A 22,378-nucleotide genomic window follows, 5' to 3' on the forward strand; every position below is an offset into this window, starting at 1 on the left:
ATTTTGACAAAATTTTCTATAGAAATAAAATTTTGGTAGATTATTTTTGGCTCGAGTGGCAACCATGATTATGAACCGAATAAAATTTTAACAAAATTTTCTATAGAAATAAGATGTTGACAAAATTTTCTATAGAAATAAAATTTTGACAAAACTTTCTATAGAAATAAAATTTTGAAAAAATTTTCTATAGAAATAAAATTTTAGTAGATTATTTTTGGCTCGAGTGGCAACCATGATTATGAACCGATATGGACCAATTTTTGTGTGATTGGGGATCGGCTATATATAACTCCTCCAAGAGGCTCCGGAGGACAAATCTGGGAATCGATTTATATGGGGCCTATATATAATTATGAACCGATATGGACCAATTCTTGCATGGTTGTTAGAAACCATAAACTAACACCACGTACCAAATTTCAATCGGATCGGATAACTTTTGCTCATCTAAGAGGCTCCGGAAGTTAAATCTGGGGAACGGTTTATATGGGGGCTATATATAATTATGGGCCGATGTGGACCAATTTTTGCATGGTCATTAGAAAACATATACCAACACCATGTACCACATTTCTGCCGGATCGGATGAAATTTGCTTCTCTTAGAGGCTCCGCAAGCCAAATCGGGGGTAATTATGGACCGATATGGACCAATTTTTGCATGGTTGTTAGAGACCATACACTAACACCATGTACCAAATTTCAGCCGGATCGGATGAAATTTGGTTCTCTTAGAGGCTCCGCAAGCCAAATCGGGGGATCGGTTTATATGGGGGCTATATGTAATTATGGACCGGTATGGACCAATTTTTGCATGGTTGTTAGAGACCATACATTAACACCATGTACCAAATTTCAGCCGGATCGGATGAAATTTGCTTCTCTTAGAACAATCCCAAGCCAAATTTGGGGATCCGTTTATATGGGGGCTATACGTAAAAGTGGACCGATATGGACCAATTTTTGTATGGTTGTTAGAGACCGTACACTAACACCATGTACCAAATTTCAGCCGGATCGGATGAAATTTGGTTCTCTTAGAACAATCCCATGCCAAATTTGGGGGTCCGTTTATATGGGGGCTATACGTAAAAGTGGACCGATATGGTCCATTTGCAATACCATACGACCTACATCAATAACAACTACTTGTGCCAAGTTTCAAGTCGATAGCTTGTTTCGTTCGGAAGTTAGCGTGATTTCAACAGACGGACGGACGGACATGATCAGATCGACTCAGAATTTCACCACGACCCAGAATATATATACTTTATGGGGTGTTAGAGCAATATTTCGATGTGTTACAAACAGAATGACAAAGTTAATATACCCCCATCCTATGGTGGAGGGTATAAAAAATCCAAGAGTCATAATAACCTTAGCCAATAGTAAATATTAGAGAACTAGATCTGCTTTTGTGTCCTCCTCCATTCAAGTGCTATGTATTGTATTAAATTCCATTCACTTTAATATCTCACGGTTCCTAGAATACCTGTAATTTCTCCTTGGCTCTTGTTGCCATTTTTATTGCGAATTTTTACAAGTGATGATGACACTGATGAAGATACTGATTTTTCTCTGATGAATGGATAATGGGTTCATATTACGTCGTTTTGTTGATGTATTTTGTAATGGCAGCTATTGCATCTTTTATTTACTGCAAACAATTCAATGTTTTAGATTTTAAACAGATGCCTTACAGTACACAGAAAAAAATTTCACGAAAATTTTTCCAATTAAAATCTTAATTGAGTTTTAAGAAATATTCAATTAAAAATTTAATTGATTCAACAATTTTTTTAATTGAAACAAAAATCAATCACACAAATTAATAGTATCAATTAATTTTTTAATTGGATCAATTAATTTTTTAATTGACTGTCAATTAATTTTTTAATTGATATTATCATTTCTGTGATTGAAGACATTTCAATTAAAAAATTAATTGGATCAATTAATTTAGTGATTGAATCAGAAAAATTTTTTTTTGTGTGTAGGAATAATGCAAATTTCATATTAAATATTCAATTTAGTTCTGACGGATGTTGTCCATTTTTATATCGTTTTCATTGCTTAAAAAGAAAAAAGAAATAAATAAATAAAAAAACCTTAACAAAAATCACCAATTTATACTGAAGGCTATGGAAATTCGCATAGGCCAACGATCAAACATGTATAGCCAGGCTTGTGTAGATTGGTATTTGGCATTTTCTTTTCAAGAACTTAATAATAACTCAAACTCAATTCTTTAATCTTCCTGTCCAAAAATCTTGTATGAGTTGATTATAAAACATAAACTAAATATTTAAAGGGTAATTTTTTAGCTATTATCTTTTTTAGTAACACTGGTGTTTTGACAGTAACGCATGTTTCGTGTTCTGTTTCGCTCTCATACATTGGTCTCTAATTTACCCATGAATCGTTAACACTAGCAAATTATTGAATTTTCTTATCAAAATGTGTTCGTTGAAAAAGTTCATCGTACACTTTTTTCATTTTTTTGGTCAGTTTAATCAATGCACTGAAACGGCTATTCGGGCTATAGTGACTGAATTTCGCACCTAATACACATTGTTGGACTAACAACACGCTTGCGTGGAATGGGAACTAGATAAAATATCGCAGCTATATCGGCCATGGTGATCTTCAATCATCGATTCCTCGTTCACCCAGAGAAGGAATATGATCACCTCAAACATGTTTTAAGAGCAAAATGTTATTTTTGGGTGGTGACCATATAACATGGTTTTCGCAACCATGTTATTTTCTCGGAAATCATGTATCTGATTTCGGCAAGCAGGTTATATTTGACGAAAAAATAACATTTTAGTGACAAACATGTTACATGGTCACCATACAAAAATAACATTTTGCTCTTGAAACATGTTTGAGGTGATCATATTCCTTCTCTGCGTGTAGTCCACCGCAATTGGGTCTCTGTTACTCACAAAGTTAAAAATTTTGTGTAAGGATTTTGGTGTGAAACCATTCAAACTACAGCTGGTGCAAGAATTGGAACCGAACGGCCTACCGCAACAAAAAATTTTTTGGGTGCATGTGCTTTTGGGAAATTGGGCGAAGATCCATTTTTATACCCTAAACCACATAGTGGACAGGGTATTATAACTTTGATCTGTGCTTACCAGAAATATTGATGTTAGACCCCATAAAATATATACCGTTCGACTCCGAATCACATCCTGAGTCGATCTAGCGCTTGGTGTCCGTCCGTCTGTCCATGTATTTGTTATTAACGGGATGCCAGTCGCAATTTTTAACCGATTTTGATGAAATTTGGCACATACTGTTGTTTAGGCACAAGGACGAACGTTTTTAAATTAGGAAGAAATCGGATCAAATTTAGCTATAGCTCCCATATATATGTATCACCCGATTTCGACAAATGGGGTCACGTTGCGCTTTTTTACAAACGGATCGTCATCAAATTTGGCAAAAGTAATTTTCTTCAGCACCCTTCAAGTCTGCAAAATTTCATCCCCATCGGTACACATTTAGATATAGCTCCCATATATATGTATCGCCCGATTTCGACAAATGGGGTCACTTTGCACTTTTTTACGATCGTCAAATTTGGCACAAAGTAATATTTTGCATCACCCTTTAAGTCTGTAAAATTTTATCGAAATCGGTTCAGATTTAGATATAGCTCTCATATATATGTATCGCCCGATTTTGAAATAAAAATTAGAAAAAAAAAAACGAGTAAATAAAGCAGAAAGTCGGGCAAGCCGCCTATATGATACCCTAAACCACCTCTACTGAATTAGAAAAAAATTGCATTTGTGGGATAACTATACCTTTGAGGGATATATAGTTGTAGCTGTAGTTGATTTTGCACCTACAGAGTTAGTATATAACTAATATTGAGTCCATTATTAAAAAAGAGGAAATAGCTCAATTAATGTGCGTGATAAATCAAAATTCGAGAAAATCGGGCAATATTATTATGTAAGAGTTAGATATAAGTCTAAATACTATCCAATCGTACATAAAAATTTCAAACTTGAGTAGCATTGGTAAATAAATAAGAGTATTATGGCCAAATTTGGGAAAATCGTGCGATGTATATATATGGGAGCTATATCTAAATCTGACCCGATATAGATGATATTTTCCAGGTTTTATTGAGACCACAGAAGGTGACCGTGTGCTAACTTTTAACAAGATCAGTTAAGAAATGAGGCCTCTATGGTCAAACATAAGGTTATTAGGGGCAAATTTTTCAAAATCGGGCGATACATATATAGGGGAGCTATATCTACATCTGAACCGATTTCGATGAAATTTTGCACATACAGTTAGTACTAAAGAGGACTGGATCTAGCCAATTTTGAGTAAGGTCAGTTAATAAATAAGGGTTCTATGGCCAAATTTGGCCCAAATTTCGATGAAATTTTGCACATATAGTTAATGCTATAGAAGATTACATTAGCCAACTTTGAGTACTATCGGTTGATAAATAAGTGTTTTGTGGACAAATTTGGGAAAATCGGGCGATGCATATATATATGGGAGCTAATCTAAATCTGTACCGATTTCGATGAAATTTTGCAGATTTGAAGTGTGCTGAAGAAGATTACTTTTTGCCAAATTTGATGACGATCCGTTTGTAAAAAAGCGCAACGTGACCCCATTTGTCGAAATCGGGTGATACATATATATGGGAGTTATAGCTAAATTTGATCCGATTTCTTCCTAATTTAAAAACGTTCGTCCTTGTGCCTAAACAACAGTCTGTACCAAATTTCATCCAAATCGGTTAATAATTGCGACCGTAATCTTGTGAACAAAAAATACATGGACAGACGGACGGAAACCAAGCGCTAGATCGACTCAGGAGGTGATTCTGAGTCGATCGGTATATATTTTATAGGCTCTAAAATCAATATTTCTGGTAGGCACATTTTTGGCAGATCAAAGTTATTACACACTGACCACTATGTGCTTGAAATGAAATTTTGACAAAATTTTCTATAGAAATAAAATTTCGAAAAAAATTTCTATAGAAATAAAATTTTGACCAAATGTTCTATAGAAAAAAAATTTCGGCAAAATTTTTTCATTTTGACAAAATTTTCTATAGAAACAAAATTTCGACAAAATTTTCCATAGAAATAAAATTTTGACAAAATTTTGTATAGAAAAAAAATTTTGACAAAAGTTTCTATAGCAATAAAATTTTGACAAAATTTTCTATAGAAATAAAATTTTGACAAAATTTTCGATAGAAATAAAATGTTGGCAAATTTTCTATAGAAATTAAATTTTGACAAAATCTTCTATAGAAATTAAATTTTGACAAAATTTTCTATAGAAATAAAATTTCGGAAAAATTTTCTATAGAAATAAAATTTTGACCAAATGTTCTATAGAAAAAAAATTTCGGCAAAATTTTCTATAGAAATAACATTTTGACAAAATGTTCTATAGGAAAAAAATTTCGGCAAAATTTTCTATAGAAATAACATTTTGACAAAATTTTCTATAGAAACAAAATTTCGACAAAATTTTCTATAGAAATAAAATTTTGACAAAATTTTCTATAGAAATTAAATTTTGACAAAATTTTCTATAGAAATAAAATTTTGGAAAATTTTTCTTTAAAAATAAAATTTTGATAAAATTTTCTATAAAAATAAAATTTTGACAAAATTATCTATAGAAATAAAATTTTGACAAAATTGTCTATAGAAATAAAATTTTGACAAAATTGTCTATAGAACTAAAATTTTGACAAAATTTTCTATAGAAATAAAATTTTGACAAAATTTTGTGCAGAAATAAAATTTTGACAAAATCTTCTATAGAAATAAAATTTTGACAAAATCTTCTAAAGAAATAAAATTTTGACAAAATTTTCGATAAAAATAAAAAGTTGGCAAATTTTCTATAGAAATTAAATTTTTACAAAATTTTCTATAGAAATAAAATTTTGGAAAAATTTTCTTTAAAAATAAAATTCTGACAAAATTTTCTATAGAAATAAAATGTTGATAAAATTTTGTATAGAAATAAAATTTTGACAAAATTTTCTATGGAAATAAAATTTCGACAAAATTTTCTATAGAAATAAAATTTCGACAAAATTTTCTATAGAAAAAAGATTTTGCCAAAATTTTATACAGGAAAAAATTTTGACAAAAATTTCTATAGAAATAAAATTTTGACAAAATTTTATATAGGAAAAAATTTTGACAAAAATTTCTATAGAAATGAACTTGACAAAATTTTCTACAGAAATAAAATTTTGACAAATTTTTCTATAGAAATAATATTTTGACAAAATTTTGTACAGAAATAAAATTTTGACAAAATCTTCTATAGAAATAAAATTTTGACAAAATCTTCTATAGAAATAAAATTTTGACAAAATTTTCGATAGAAATAAAATGTTGGCAAATTTTCTATAGAAATTAAATTTTGACAAAATTTTCTATAGAAATAAAGTTTTGGAAAATTTTTCTTTAAAAATAAAATTTTGATAAAATTGTCTATAAAAATAAAATTTTGACAAAATTATCTATAGAAATAAAATTTTAACAAAATTGTCTATAGAACTAAAATTTTGACAAAATTTTCTATAGAAATAACATTTTGACAAAATTTTGTGCAGAAATAAAATTTTGACAAAATCTTCTATAGAAATAAAATTTTGACAAAATCTTCTATAGAAATAAAATTTTGACAAAATTTTCGATGGAAATAAAATGTTGGCAAATTTTCTATAGAAATTAAATTTTGACAAAATTGTCTATAGAAATAAAATTTTGGAAAAATTTTCTTTAAAAATAAAATTCTGACAAAATTTTCTATAGAAATAAAATTTTGATAAAATTTTCTATAGAAATAAAATTTTGATAAAATTTTCTATAGAAATAAAATTTTGACAAAATTTTCTATAGAAATAAACTGTTGACAAAATTTTCACTGAAAAAACAGTGAACCCACCAGGAAAAAATATATAGTTAATTTTAGACAATTTTTAATATTTTTAGAAAATTTTAACTAAACAGTATTACAAACGCTGACATCACGCTGATATCAAAAAAATAAATAAATATTTTTCGACAAATTCAAGATTGTTTCCACTTGTTAAAGAAAATGATGTAGTTTGAAAGAACAAATTGGAGTTCAAAATTGCAAGAATGTCTTTAGTGACATACGAAGTTCATGATGGACGAATATAATGAACTATTTGGTGAGAAGTACGAATTTAGTACATCTTTTTACTTTATTTGTGTTTAATTCTTTCCCCGTTTTTTAGTTCATTTAACTAACGTACGAAACAAAATAATTCGAGTAAACGAAACTTTCTCCATATATAATAATTCCATGAACAAAAACAAAGTTAAAGTGGCTTTAGTGAAATACAGAGTTCACTTTTTTTAGTGTTCGATAGAAATATACTGTTGGCAAATTTTCGATAGAAATGAAATTTTGACAACATTTTCTATAGAAATAAAATTTTGACAAAATCTTCTATAGAAATGAAATGTTGGCAAATTTTCTATAGAAATAAAATTTTGACAAAATTTTCTATAGAAATAATATTTTGTCTAAATCTTCTAAATGTTGGCAAATTTTCTATAGAAGTTAAATTTTAACAAAATTTTCTATAGAAATAAAATTTTGACAACATTTTCGATAGAAATAAAATGTTGGCAAATTTTTTATAGAAATAAAATGTTGGCAAATTTTCTATAGAAATAACATTTTTAAAAAAGTTTACTATAGAAATTAAATTTTGACAAAATTTTCTATAGAAATAAAATTTTGACAAATTCTTCTATAGAAATAAAATTTTGACAAAATTTTCGATAAAAATAAAATGTTGCCAAATTTTCTATAGAAATAAAATTTTGACAAAATTTTCCATAGAAATTAAATTTCGACAAAATTGTCTATAGAAAACATGTTTGACAAAATTTTCTATATAAATAAAATTTCGGAAGGTTTAAGTATGGTTCACCTTGGGTTTATTGAACTGCCTGAATTTATTCTGATAATTGGGTGATAGTTTTGCTGCAAGTAGAGGATGCTGATGAGGAATGTGGTAATTTCGAAACGTGCGTCCATCCAACCATCTTGCAGTCTATAGGGCTTTGCCCAAATAAATTTGACAAACATTATTTTCCTCTGTTGGTTAAGCTACAATTGTAGTTTAGTTAATGCATGGTTTTAAGCTGAAATCAAAAACGACAACAATGAAATAAAATTTCGGCAAAATTTTCTACAGAAAGAAAATTTCGACAAAATTTTCTATAGGAATAAAATTTTGACAAATTTTCTATAGGAATAAAATTTTGACAAATTTTCTGTAGAAGTATAATTTTGACAACATTTTCTATAGGATAAAATTTTGACAAAAATTCCTATAGGATAAAATTTTGACAAAATTTTCTATAGAAATAAAATTTTGACAAATTTTCTATAGAAATAAAATTTTCTATAGAAGTATAATTTTGACAAAATTTTCTGTAGGATAAAATTTTGACAAAAATTTCTATAGGATAAAATTTTGACAAAAATTTCTATAGGATAAAATTTTGACAAAAATTTCTATAGGATAAAATTTTGACAAAAATTTCTATAGGATAAAATTTTGACAAAAATTTCTATAGGATAAAATTTTGACAAAAAATTCTCTAGAAATAAAGTTTAGACAAAATATTCTTTAGAAATAAAATTTTGACAAAATTTTCTATAGAAATAAAATTTTGACAAAATTTTCTATAGAAATAGAATTTTGAAAAAAATTTCTATAGAAATAAAATTTTGACAAAATTTTCTGTAGAAATAAAATTTTGACAAATTTTCTATAGAAATAAAATTTTCTATAGAAGTTTAATTTTGACAAAATTTTCTATAGGATAAAATTTTGACAAAAATTTCTATATGATAAAATTTTGACAAAAATTTCTATAGGATAAAATTTTGACAAAAAATTCTCTAGAAATAAAGTTAAGACAAAATATTCTTTAGAAATAAAATTTTGACAAAATTTTCTATAGACATCAAAAACTGCAAAATAAGATTTTGTTTGGTCAAATTTTGTTAGATTATTTTTGGATCGAGTGGAGTTATTGAGAGGTGAGTTCGGTGAACTCTTTATATCGAGCGATTTAACGACCTTAGACTCGATTATGTAAAATTTGGTTTATATCCCAATTGTGTTTCTTGTGGTCACTCGAGTAATGGTAAAATATAGAAAATTTAGATTTAAAATCATAGGAATCTAGTTATTTGATAGAATTTTTTGCCCTCTTTGACAAGATGTTTAAAAAGACAAGATGTTCCTATGATGATTTTGCTTCAGAATCTGATTTAGTCTCCATATGTAGAAACTTTAAATGTAACTTCAGGAAGAGAACCATTTTTGAGCTAGTATAGTTAATGAAATCCACCTGAAAGTCTATGTATATTCATGTAAGAAATTATGACGAGGCGATATTTTATTTATGTTGTTGTGCATTTAAAATTCGGCCAGGCCGAACTTACGTCCGTATATATTTGAACAATATTCACTTAAGAAATCACCCTTTATATATTTTGTGCTTATATGTTAAAAAAAATACAGTGTTTTGTGTTGCTACCGGTGCTAATTCCTAGTTCAATATTTCCACTTTTATTACCATTTCGTTCCACAGTGTATAGGGGAATATCTTAGAAAGAATTTGAAGCGTCGATACTAATTTGACTAATTGTAAATATACAAAACAGCTTTTTGTTTATTGCATGAAAAAAAAACAAACAACAACAATACAGAAATATGAATGAATTTTTCATTTCCCAGAATGAAAACCGACAACTACGTGGGTGATATAAATAAAAATTATTTCACCGGTTGTCATGCCTTTATATGTGGAACAATAATCTTCTTAACACATAAGATTGGTTACCTGGATTCTTTGTATGTTTTCATCGATAGTGATGTAATTCAAGTGAGGTCATAAATATGCACGAAAAAGTGAGTAAGTTTATTACATAGAATTCCGACAGACGTAAGCTGGTCTATAGTTTACCATGGAGATAGATTCAGGGTACTGCACTTTAGAACTTCCTTAGTAATTTGGGAATTGTAAAGGGTGATACGGTCAAAATTTGGTAAAGGGAAGACGCGTGTAAATCGGTGAAATCGTTTATTTAAAAAATCAAATTAAATTTCTATTTCAAGTTCAATTAGTATAAAATTCAGGAAAAATATTCAGTTAGGCTTTCGCTTTTCCAAATCCGAATTGCCGGGCCTCACGCTTGACACCTGCCATCAGATTTTGTGCAGCCACCTTGTCCACCTTCTTCGCCGCCGAAAGCCAGTTTGCCTTGAACTGCTGCTCGTCCTTAGCAGTTTTTGTTGGTCTTCTTTAGGTTCCGCTTGACAATTCCCAGTATTTCTCAATTGAGCGGAGTTCTGGCGTGTTGGGAGGGTTCTTGTCCATGGGAACCACCTGCACGTTGTTGGCGGCGTACCACTCCATGGCCTTTTTACCGTAATGACAAGATGCCAAATCCGGCCAAAACAGTACGGAACAACCGTGTTTCTTCAGGAAAGGCAGCAGACGTTTATTCAAACACTCTTTCACGTAAATTTCTTGGTTGACAGTCCCGGAAGCTATGAAAATGCTGCTTTTCAAGCCACAGGTACAGATAGGCTTGCCAGATGGCCGGAATTCGCCTGGATTGTCCCGGAATTTGGTCTCCAGGAAGTGTCCCGAATCTTTCACAAAATTTATCAAATATCCCGGAATTTCAATTACACAACGCATATATTTCAAGTTTCCGATTTTATAGAAAAGATATGATTTGATCAGATTTTGTTCATCATCACAAAAAGAAACATAACAATTTACCGTCACTGTCACTTGAGCAGTAAACATAAAAGCACATATACCCAAATATTTAATTTGATTTGAAATTCACGTTTTTCTGTGAAATGTACACAGAAAAACATTACACGAAAGTTTTTCCAATTAAAGTCTTAATTTAATTGGGTTTTAAAAAATATTTAATTAAAAATGTTTTAATTGAAACAAAAAAGTATCATTTAATTTTTTAAATGGTACTATCATCTCTGTGATTGAAGACATTTCAATTAAAATTTAATTGATTGAAGACAAAAAAATATTTTTGTGTGTATTTTTAGAAATTACAATAATCAGTTCACGGTAAGTGCTACCGCAGAACCAATGTTTGTTGCCATAAATACTTCATGGGATTATTGTGTTTGGAGAATGTTTTCTTTACTCTAACAATTTTTGGGGTACGTTAGTTAAATGAATTGAAAAACAGGAAAAGATTATACAAAAAAAAAAAAGATTTACTAAATTATAATTTTACTACAAATGCGCCCATCTTGAACTTCGTATGGCACTGAAGACATTCTTGCACTTTTAAACTCATTTTTTTTTTCAAACAAAAAAATTGATTATGTCTAATACATTTTCTTGAATTTGTCGAAAAATATTTACTTATTTTTGTTATACCTGCGTGATGTCAGCTTTTGTAATAGTGTTTAGTTAAAATTTTCTGAAAATGATATAAATTTTCTAAAATTAACAAAAATTTTCCTTTCTGGTGGGTTTACTGCTTTTTCAGTGTTTACTCTAATAATTGTGCTATTGATTCCGAACCAAAGAAGACACAATTCTCTTTTAAATTTGAGTTTTGCGTACATGATCCTAGGACACATATTTTAATTTATTTTTCCCTTTTTTTCAAAGTTCATTAACGATAACTTAAATTTCCTGATTCAGACTCGACTTTTAGAATTATTCTATGTTTTTGCTTTGTAATCAGGACCAGCGTTGCCAATTTAGCTTTTTTCCCGCTAGATTTGGCTTTTTTGAAGACGTTTAGCGGGGAAAAAATGCATTTAGCTTTTAGCTTTTTTTCTGGCTTTTTTTCATGACCCTTTTAGCTATTTTTGGCTTTTTTATTTTCGACATGTTCCTATTGAAATATGGATAAAACTTCGTTTTTATCTAAGCCTTGCTGCCAGAATAAGGTTTTTCCCATGTTTCAAATCTCAATTGAAACATTAATAATTATTCCAGCCATTATGCGGGCATTTTTGCAGCAAATACACCTTGTTGTAAAGTTCTTGCCTCGTATTCATAAAAGTTATCGTAAACTTTAAATCTACTATTACCATACAAATTCCTTATATAAACTGTCAGTAAATTATTAGGAATATTAGCATTTGACTCGTTCATCCTTTTGATATTACTAAATTAAAATAGTAGATTTGAATTGTTTGGACACTGAAAAAATATTGTCGTGAGGCCAAAGATTTCATGTCCTTAAAATACGAACGCGAATTTTGGTTATAATAGCATTTGTGAATTTCTCTTATATAAACTGTTTTCCTTGTCCAAAAGCCGATACAGTCGTTTTGTCCTTATAGTTAGGTGATTCAACTTAAAAATGGGTATCTTTTCATGAAAGAAGGCTAGGGTCAATTCTAAAAAATTCTTTTAGTCTTTAAATTTGTGGAGTTTTTGTATCTTGACCACAAACCAAAATAACGTTCAAAAATAGAAGAGGTTTTTAAACATTTTATTTTAAAAACGTATACATAAAATAATTTCTACTTAAAGTCGAGTCTGAATTTGAAAATTTAAGTTTTCGTTAGCACGTTTTTAAAGCACTGTGATAGCTCATGAAGAAAAAGCTGAGAAAACGAATAAATTCAAATTTGACTCGGAATCAATACAAAAATCATTAGTGTACAAAATCTTTGGAACCGAACATAGAAATAATTAAGGAAATAAAGTTTTGAATGTGGTATTATTTTTTTTAACACCAAAAAATGCAATAAAAAATTCGTAGTGATAGGATCAAAACAAATCTGCTATTTATTAATGGGATGGATTTACATTTACGAAAATTGGACAACAATAGGTTTGGGAAATTTTCGAATAAAAGTTATTCATTATAAACTTGCAAGACAATTAGAATAGGTTTTATTCTCTTGGGTAAAATTAGGAGAAGTGTACAAGTTCACGAATTTATCATTAATTCAGTTAAAACGAAATATATAGATATTTTCTAATGCAGTTCTATGTGACATGATTAACCAGCTGACAATTGCAAGTTCACTGGGAAAAATGTTTTTACAAGGAAATATAAACGAAGGACTTCCAGTAAAAATTTGTGATAGTTATCAAAATATATCGAATACGCCAACAGAGCTGATATGACTTAGATTTTCTTACAGTCTCACAGAAATGGAATTAAATTGAATACAATTAAAATAATATGCATTTTAAGTGAAATAAAGCCTTTAAGTTTGTTAAATTTCAATAAAAAATGTGACTTTTGATACAAAAAAATTTAGCTTTTTTTCTAGCTATTTTTTAAAATTTTTTAGCTTTTTTTGGCTAGTTTTTTGGACAAATCTAGCGGTTTTTGGTGAAACAATTCTGGCAACGCTGATCAGGACACAAAAGCACAAATTTAAAGACGATTTCATTAATTTGGAAGAATTTTTATTAAAGCCTCGTTGACCTTCGTCAAACAAAATTTTCGTGTTAAGATACCCATTTGTGGGTATTGAAAAGTTTATTGACTTTTTAACAAAGAAAAAAAAACTTTACATCTGAGAAATACGTCGGCTATGCTAAGCCAAATTCGCATTGGTATTTTAAGGACACGACAAAATTTTTTTTCAGTGTACAATAGCCTGGATTGCCAAGTGAAATGGATCTAAACATATATCCCGATAGTAATATGTCAGTGAATATGAGCTTCTTCGCTTCATCGCTGGAATCATAGGAGAAAGAGGCTCCAAGATATTTGGGAATTTCCCAGTCTGTAGGCAAAGGCGGACTTTACACCCATAGAAAAAATCATGAGTCATAACGATCCGTTCATGAAAGTGAATCAATACACATGTGTTGTCAAACTGAGAACGGACGCGGTCAATCTGACAACGTAAAAATGACACCATGCGTTGTCAAAACAACAATCAGCGTTCTGAAAACGTAATAGTTACCAATTTATAAACAAAATAAAAAAGATTTCCGAATCTGTGTTGTCTGCACCATACCATTTAACAATCGCCTTAGCACATTGCACCACCGACGGAGTTTTTATAACAACGTCTAGCGATTATTTTAAGACTCATGACCAAAGAAAAAATAATGCCGTTCATGAAATCCTGAACGCCCGTGGACGAAATCGTGAACATTCCGTTTTGATTTTTTGTGAACGTCTCCGTTTCATTTTGTCAACGTCCGCTTACGATTGTGGAACACATTTTTTTTCTATTAGAGTAAGTTCAGCAAATTTGGTCCAGGCTGGAAATGTGGTATAGTAGCTTTTTTCCCTATCTAAAAACATGCGAATAACTAAACCAAGCTGAACAGATTGTGCCTGTCAGAGAATGTTCTTTGAGTCAGTTGAAAAAAATCACGAGTACTAAATAAGTATAAAATATATGCAATTACGATATATGTTGTACCACATTACCTGCACATTATATGAATTCGTGCTTAATGAGTTTTAATAAATTCGAAAATATATCTGAAATTACGGGTTTCTTATTTTTCGGTTATAGTTGCGCGGATGGCTAATACTAGTAAAATGAATGTGGTAAAATCTTAGCAACGTCGGACCTAAACAAAAAATTTGGTTATCCAAATTTCTAGTGTATAACTGTAAAACAAAATTTTATATGCAAGTGAAACTCAAATGTGACTGTTTTTTTGTACCGACAAATCCCGGAATGTACGCCGCAAAGTCCCGGATTTCGGCAACCATCATCTGGCAACCCTAGGTACAGATGGCTTGCCAAACCAGATATTTCTTAGCGAACTTTGACAGTTTTATGTGCTTGAAAATATCTGCTACCTTTCCCCTTCATTTTGCCTTATAAAACTCCTGTCCCGGAAGCTGCTTGTAGTCGGCTTTGACGTAGGTTTCGTCGTCGATTACCACGCAGTCAAACTTCGTCAGCATCGTCGTGTACAACCTCCGGGATCGCACTTTGGCCGTCGTATTTTGTTTATCATCGCGATTTGGAGTCACTACCTTCTTGTAAGTCGATAGTCCGGCTCGTTTTTTGGCTCGATGCACGGTTGTAGACGATACACCCAGCTTATTTGCGGCATCTCGGAGAGAGAGGTTAGGGTTTCGCTTGAAGCTACCGGCAACTCTCTTTGTCGTCTCAGCGGCTTCCGGTTTTCGATTTCCCCCCGATCCAGACTTCCTGGCTGTCGACAAACGTTCCCCAAACACTTTAATTACATTTGTAACGGTTGATTTGGTAACTTTTAGCGATTTTGCCAGCTTTGCGTGCGAGTAGCTCGGATTTTCGCGATGCGCGAGCAAAATTTTGATACGCTGCTCTTCTTGCTTGGACGGCATATTGACAACTGAAGAGTGAATTCCAAAATCAAAATAGGAGCAACATTCTACACACACACACCTTCAAAATGAGGTTTTTTAAATGCAAAATTGAAAGAAATACGTCAAGTTTATATTGACCAAATTGTGACCGTATCACCCTTTATTGTGAAAATTTATAAAATAGTTTGCGGGTATAAACAACTTTAACAACAAACGAATGCTACTTTGGTCCAAAAATTTTTCCAAAAACAAAAACAAATTTTTGTTTGTACAGCATGTCTGTTATCATTTAAGGCCTCACAAAATTTCCTATTGAGCTCATAATTTTAGTAATGTAACCAATTTTTATTTATTTTTTTTTTATATTTTTGCAGATCGAAAGGAAGGAAATACCAAACCGTATACAGCATCAAGTAAATAAACTGGAAGAATCAAATATGGACATCGTCATCGTTTCGTTCAGATAAAAAAATTGTCAAAGTTGCAAAATTCTTTTGGTGAACACTCAAAAACAGAAACGAAATCAAAGAGTTTCTTTTCTGCGAACAGAACGTGAAATGAAAATCATCGAATATAAAAATGAAAACTACCAGCATACATGAAAATTAAATTTGAAATACCAATACTGCTAATTCTCCGTAATTAACCTCAAAATGGGAAAAACGAAACGAATTACACAATACTAAGTAAATAATTGTAATGGATATTTAATGGCAAAAAAACTGTAGCGTATAACAACTAAACCAGCACACCAAATTTGCAAACATTTGCCAAAGGAATTGAAATAATTACACTAGATGACAAAAATTTATTACAATAACAACTGATTGGATTTGGAGTGCTTGATTCAGTGATTGATTTTTATGTATAGTGATCAAAAACCGTATTTTTTGAAAGTTGAAAGTTTTCTCGGTTTTAAAAAACCGGACTTTTCTTTTCGAAAACCGATGGACGGTGGTTATTGAAGCAAATAATCGGTTCAACCAGTTTTCATAAAAATGAAATTTTGAAAGGAAAAAACCAATCAACAAACAAAATAAGAAAGAAAGAGAATAACAAAGAAAGCATAAAAAATCAACAAAGAAAATAATTCGATAACTTATTAAAAGTTGGACCCTTTTTATACCCTCCACCATAGGAATGGGGGGTATATTAACTTTGTCATTTTGTTTGTAATACATCGAAATATTGCTTCAAGAATCCATAAAATATTTATATTCTGGGTCGTGGTGAAATGTAGATCGGATGGCATTGCAAAGGGGCCATATAACATAGGACCACTTTTACGTATAGCCCCCATTTAAACAGATCCTCCAGATTTGGCTTGCTGAGCCTCTGGGAGGAACAAATTTCATGTGATCCGATTGAAACTTGGTACGTGAATATGGCCTCTAACAACCACACAAAAATTGGTTCATTTCGGTTCATAATTATATATAGCCCCCGTTTAGATAGAGCTTAGAGAAACCCAAATCAGCTGATTTTCGTTTTGTATGCGAACGAAGAGTAGAATTCGGAAATCAGACTGTAAAAATGCTTAAATGAAAAAAAAAGCTTAGGCTGTAAAAATGCTTAAATGAAATCAATACCCATAAGTTCTATTATACATCTTTGGAAGTTTTTTTTTATACCCTCCACCATAGGATGGGGGTATAGTAACTTTGTCATTCCGTTTGTAACACATCGAAATATTACTCTAAGACCCCATAAAGTACATATAAAGGGTGATACGGTCAAAATTTGGTCAAGGGAAAACGCGTGTAAATCGGTGAAATCGTTTATTTAAAAAATAAAATTAAATTTCTTTTTCAAGTTCAATTAGTATAAAATTCAGGAAAAATATTCAGTTAGGCTTTCGCTTTTCCAAATCCAAATTGCCGGGCCTCACGCTTGACACCTGCCATCAGATTTTGTACAGCCACCTTGTTCACCTTCTTCGCCGCAGAAATCCAGTTTGCCTTGAACTGCTGCACGTCCTTGGCAGTTTTTTTTCCGCTTGACAATAGCCCAGTATTTCTCAATTGGGTGGAGCTCCGGCGTGTTGGGAGGGTTCTTGTCCTTGGGAACCACCTGCACGTTGTTGGCGGCGTACCACTCCATGCCCTTTTTACCGTAATGGCAAGATGCCAAATCCGGCCAAAACAGTACGGAACAACCGTGTTTCTTCAGGAAAGGCAGCAGACGTTTATTCAAACACTCTTTCACGTAAATTTCTTGGTTGACAGTCCCGGAAGCTATGAAAATGCTGCTTTTCAAGCCACAGGTACAGATGGCTTGCCAAACCAGATATTTCTTTGCGAACTTTGGCAGTTTTATGTGCTTGAAAATATCTGCTACCTTTCCCCTTCCTTTTGCCGTATAAAACTCCTGTCTCGGAAGCTGCTTGTAGTCGGCTTTGACGTAGGTTTCGTCGTCCATTACCACGTAGTCAAACTTCGTCAGCATCGTCGGGGATCGCGCTTTGGCCGTCGTATTTTGTTTATCATCGCGATTTGGAGTCACTACCTTCTTGTAAGTCGATAGTCCGGCTCGTTTTTTGGCTCGATGCACGGTTGTAGACGCCCAGCTTATTTGCGGCATCTCGGAGAGAGAGGTTAGGGTTTCGCTTGAAACTACCGTCAACTCTCTTTGTCGTCTCAGCGGCTTCCTGTTTTCGATTTCCCCCCGATCCAGACTTCCTGGCTGTCGACAAACGTTCCCCAAACACTTTAATTACATTTGTAACGGTTGATTTGGCAACTTTTAGCGATTTTGCCAGCTTTGCGTGCGAGTAGCTCGGATTTTCGCGATGCGCGAGCAAAATTTTGATACGCTGCTCTTCTTGCTTGGACGGCATTTTGACAACTGAAGAGTGAATTCCAATGAGGGGTGTTCAGGTTTTTTAAATGCAAAATTGAAAGAAATACGTCAAGTTTATATTGACCAAATTTTGACCGTATCACCCTTTATATTCTGGGTCGTGGTGAAATTCTGAGTCGATCTGAGCATGTCCGTCCGTCCGTCCGTCAGTTGAAATCACGCTAACTTCCGAACGAAACAAGCTATCGACTTGAAACTTGGCACAAGTAGTTGGTATTGATGTAGGTCGGATGGTATTGCAAATGGGCCATATCGGTCCACTTTTACCCCAAATTTGGCTTGCGATTGCTCTAAGAGAACCAAATTTCATCCGATCCGGCTGAAATTGGGTACATGGTGTTAGTATATGGTCTCTAACAACCATGCAAAAATTGGTCCATATCGGTTCATAATTACATATAGCCCCCATATAAACCGATCCCCCGATTTGGCTTGCGAAGCCTCTAAGAGAACCAAATTTCATCCGATCCGGCTGAAATTTGGTACATGGTGTTAGTATATGGTCTCTAACAACCATGAAAAAATTGGTCCATATCGGTCCATAATTACATATAGCACCCATATAAACCGATCCCCGATTTGGCTTGCGGAACCTCTAAGCGAAGCAAATTTCGTCCGATCCTGTTGAAATTTGGTACATGGTGTTAGTATATGGTCTCTAACAACCGTGCAAAAATTGGTCCACATCGGTCCATAATTATATATGCCCCCATATAAACCGACCCCCCGATTTGGCTTGCGGAGCCTCTTGGAGGAGCAAAATTCATCCGATCCGGTTGAAATTTGCAACGTGGTGTTAGTATAAGGCCTCTTATAACCATGCCATAATTGGTCCATATCGGTCCATGGTTATATATAGCCGATCCCCAATCACACAAAAATTGGTCCATATCGGTTCATAATAATGGTTGTCACTCGAGCCAAAAATAATCTACCAAAATTTTATTTTTATAGAAAACATTGTCAAAATGTTATTTCTATAGAAAAATTTGTCAAAATTTTATTTCTATAGAAAATTTTTTTTTCCAAATTTTACTTCTTTAGAAAATGTCAAAATTTTATTTCTATAGAAACTTTAAACTTAATTATATACGTATTTAATCGGCCTTTTTTAGTTTAATATATACCACGTATGGACTATGTGGTATATATTACGGTGTTAGGAAGTTTTAAGATACCTTGCCATCGGCAAGTGTTACCACAACCAAAGTAATTCGATTGTGGATGACAGTCTTCAGTAGAAGTTTCTACGCAATCCATGGTGGAGGGTACATAAGCTTCGGCCTGGCCGAACTTACGGCCGTATATACTTGTTTTTTAGTAGTATGTAGTAGTACATAGAATTTTCGCTGGGTGGAGTAGTTTTTATTGCTGAAATTTGTTAGAGCTTATAATTGGCATCACTGATTGAATTTCATAGTTGCTAATAAACCGGAACATTAAAAACACTAATACGGATTATTATTCCAAACCTTTAATTTTCTTCATACAAACGTGCTTTTTCTTCTTCCACTACTTGTTTATGAATAAGTGTTTTTAGCTTGTGAAAGAGAGTCAACAGTTGAATGATTGAATTTATTCGAAATGGAAGGAAGGAACTATATAAAGACTCTAGATCCTCTAATGGAAATAGACGATAGTGATGGCAAATATTAAAACCGGTGTGAATTATTAGAACGAGATGGAGCGAAGGAAGTTTTCAAAGGAACTAGTTCCATTCTACAAAAGGAACGATAAGTCCGAATCACTACGGTGAACGGTTTTGCCCAACACTAGCTTCAACACACCTTACTATCTTTCATGCACTGAAAATTAAGATGGTTTTCTGGTGTTTAATTATTAATTTTTATTTTTTTTTGTCGCACAGTGTTATTTAGTTTTTAAACAATCGAAAACAAGGTGGAGGACGGTGAATGAGTGCTCAATCGGAGAGTGTGAGATAAAGCAAGCATGCAAAATTACATATGCACATGAAATCGAGAAACACTAACGGCAATAAAAATACGACCATAGAGAGAGTGCATTGTGCGGCAAGTCATTCAAATACAACTACAAATTCAACAATTGTTTTTTTTCTCATTGTTGTTGGTTTTGTTGTGCGAAACACACCCATTGAGATGATAGCAACATATGTACTCTTTGTTTTTTCCCTACACATCACCCACCACCATGGTTTTACACAAACAAAAGTAAATCGTACAACATAAATTTTGCCAAAAATTTATGAAAGAGAGTGAGAGAGCGGGAGAACTTAACACCATTGTGGTTTTAAGAAGACCTTTTGTAGAAAGTTCTAGACCATACATAACAATTTAGGTGTTCTATTTAGCCCACAACCCCCCCTTCCACACATCGTGTTTCGTACATTGAAGTATTGTAAAACCGGCAAAAAGTGCATTAGCGAGGAATTTATGCTAAGATGTAAATGAAGAGAGTGAGAAGGAGAGCGCTTGACAAAAGAGTACACGTGTTAACTCTCAATTGTTGAGAAAGTACATAGTCATTCAGAGGGGTACTTCGATACCACCTGACCAAATTATCGCATTTTTTTAAGGAAATGTCTATTGTAGAAAAGATATCTATCAAAGAAGGAGGGTGTAAAAAGCTTGTCATCTATCGATATATAGATTCCAGTATATAGTATATTTATTATATATAGTATATTTATTATATTTAAAAATCAAAATTATAACTGATACGACATAGTAAAAAATTTCGACAAAAAATCCTTTAAATAATTTAAATTACACCGAAAAAATTTTGAACTGGATAAAAAATTAAACTAAATGTTTGTTCTCATTTTTGCTTACACTGAGAAAACAGTGAACCCACCAGCAAGAAAAACTTCGTTAAAGAAAATTTAGTAGTTTGAAAGAAAATATTGGAGTTCAAAATTTCAAGAATGTCTTTAGTGCCATACGAAGTTTAAGATGGGCGCATTTGTAGTAAAATTTACAAATTTAAAGAAATATTGAACAATTTTGTGAGATATACGAATTTAGTAAACTTTTTTGCTTCATTTGTGTATATTTTTTTCCAGTTTTTTAGTTCATTTAACTAACGTATGCAAACAATTACTAGAGCAAAGGAAACTTTTTCCAAACATAATAATTCCATGAACTAAAATAAAGTTAAATTGGCTTTAGTGAAATAGAGAGTTCACTTTTATTGAGTGTATTGTCGTCTGACGTCATTGCCAAACTGTTCTTCTACCAGTTCTTACAAAAAACAAAACAAAAAAAAATATATACGCCCGTAAGTTCGGTCAGGCCGAAGCTTATGTACCCTCCACCATAGATTGCGTAGAAACTTCTACTAAAGACTGTCAACCACAATCGAATTACTCCTAATACCGTAGCATATACGTGGTATATATTAAACTAAAAAAGGCCGATTAAATACGTACACGCAAAGAAAAAAAAAACGTTTGGAAAACGTGTACCGAAAACGTCTTTCTTTTGTTAGTTTTTTGAATTGCTTCGAAAAGTTTACACTTTTATCACCAAACAAAATTCGTTTGTTACAAAATGTTTATTTTTTTAATAGAAAAGTTATTTTTGAACCAACAACACAGACCATTTCGTTTATATCAAACACTGTTCTTTTCTGACTTTAGGTCTTTAATAAGACACATTTTACAGTTCATAGTAAAAATTTAATATAGTAGAATGTAATGTTGAACATTTTTTCGGAATCTTCCGACCATATCTGGAATATTTGTAAAAAAAAACTTTGGTCGAAGCAGGGATCGAACCCACAACCCTTGGCATGCAAGTCGGACGTAGCAACCACTGCTCCACGGTGCCCAACTAAATGTATTTTTCTGTTAAATAAACTTTGCTTAATCGGCTCGTGGGCGCCGCAAGCTATACTATATAAATATAACTTATATGGGTAATTGTCTATTGATGACAATAACGGCTACGTTATTGTCATCGGTTCGATTCTCCGTCCAGGCGAAAGGTAAAAAAAATTTAAAAATTTATAAAATCGTATAATTTCTTCTACATTGTTTGTATTACAGAAAAAGGTGCTAAGAACTAAAAAACTTCGTGGAAGTGAGAAAGATGTGAGGGAAAATGCAATTAGCCAGAAAAAAAGTTTTGAGTTAGTCTTTATGAAATTGTTTTTACATCCTGGAAAAGAATAAA

The sequence above is a fragment of the Haematobia irritans genome, chromosome 5, assembly GCF_050003625.1.
Source record: "Haematobia irritans isolate KBUSLIRL chromosome 5, ASM5000362v1, whole genome shotgun sequence".
Classification (NCBI taxonomy): domain Eukaryota; kingdom Metazoa; phylum Arthropoda; class Insecta; order Diptera; family Muscidae; genus Haematobia; species Haematobia irritans.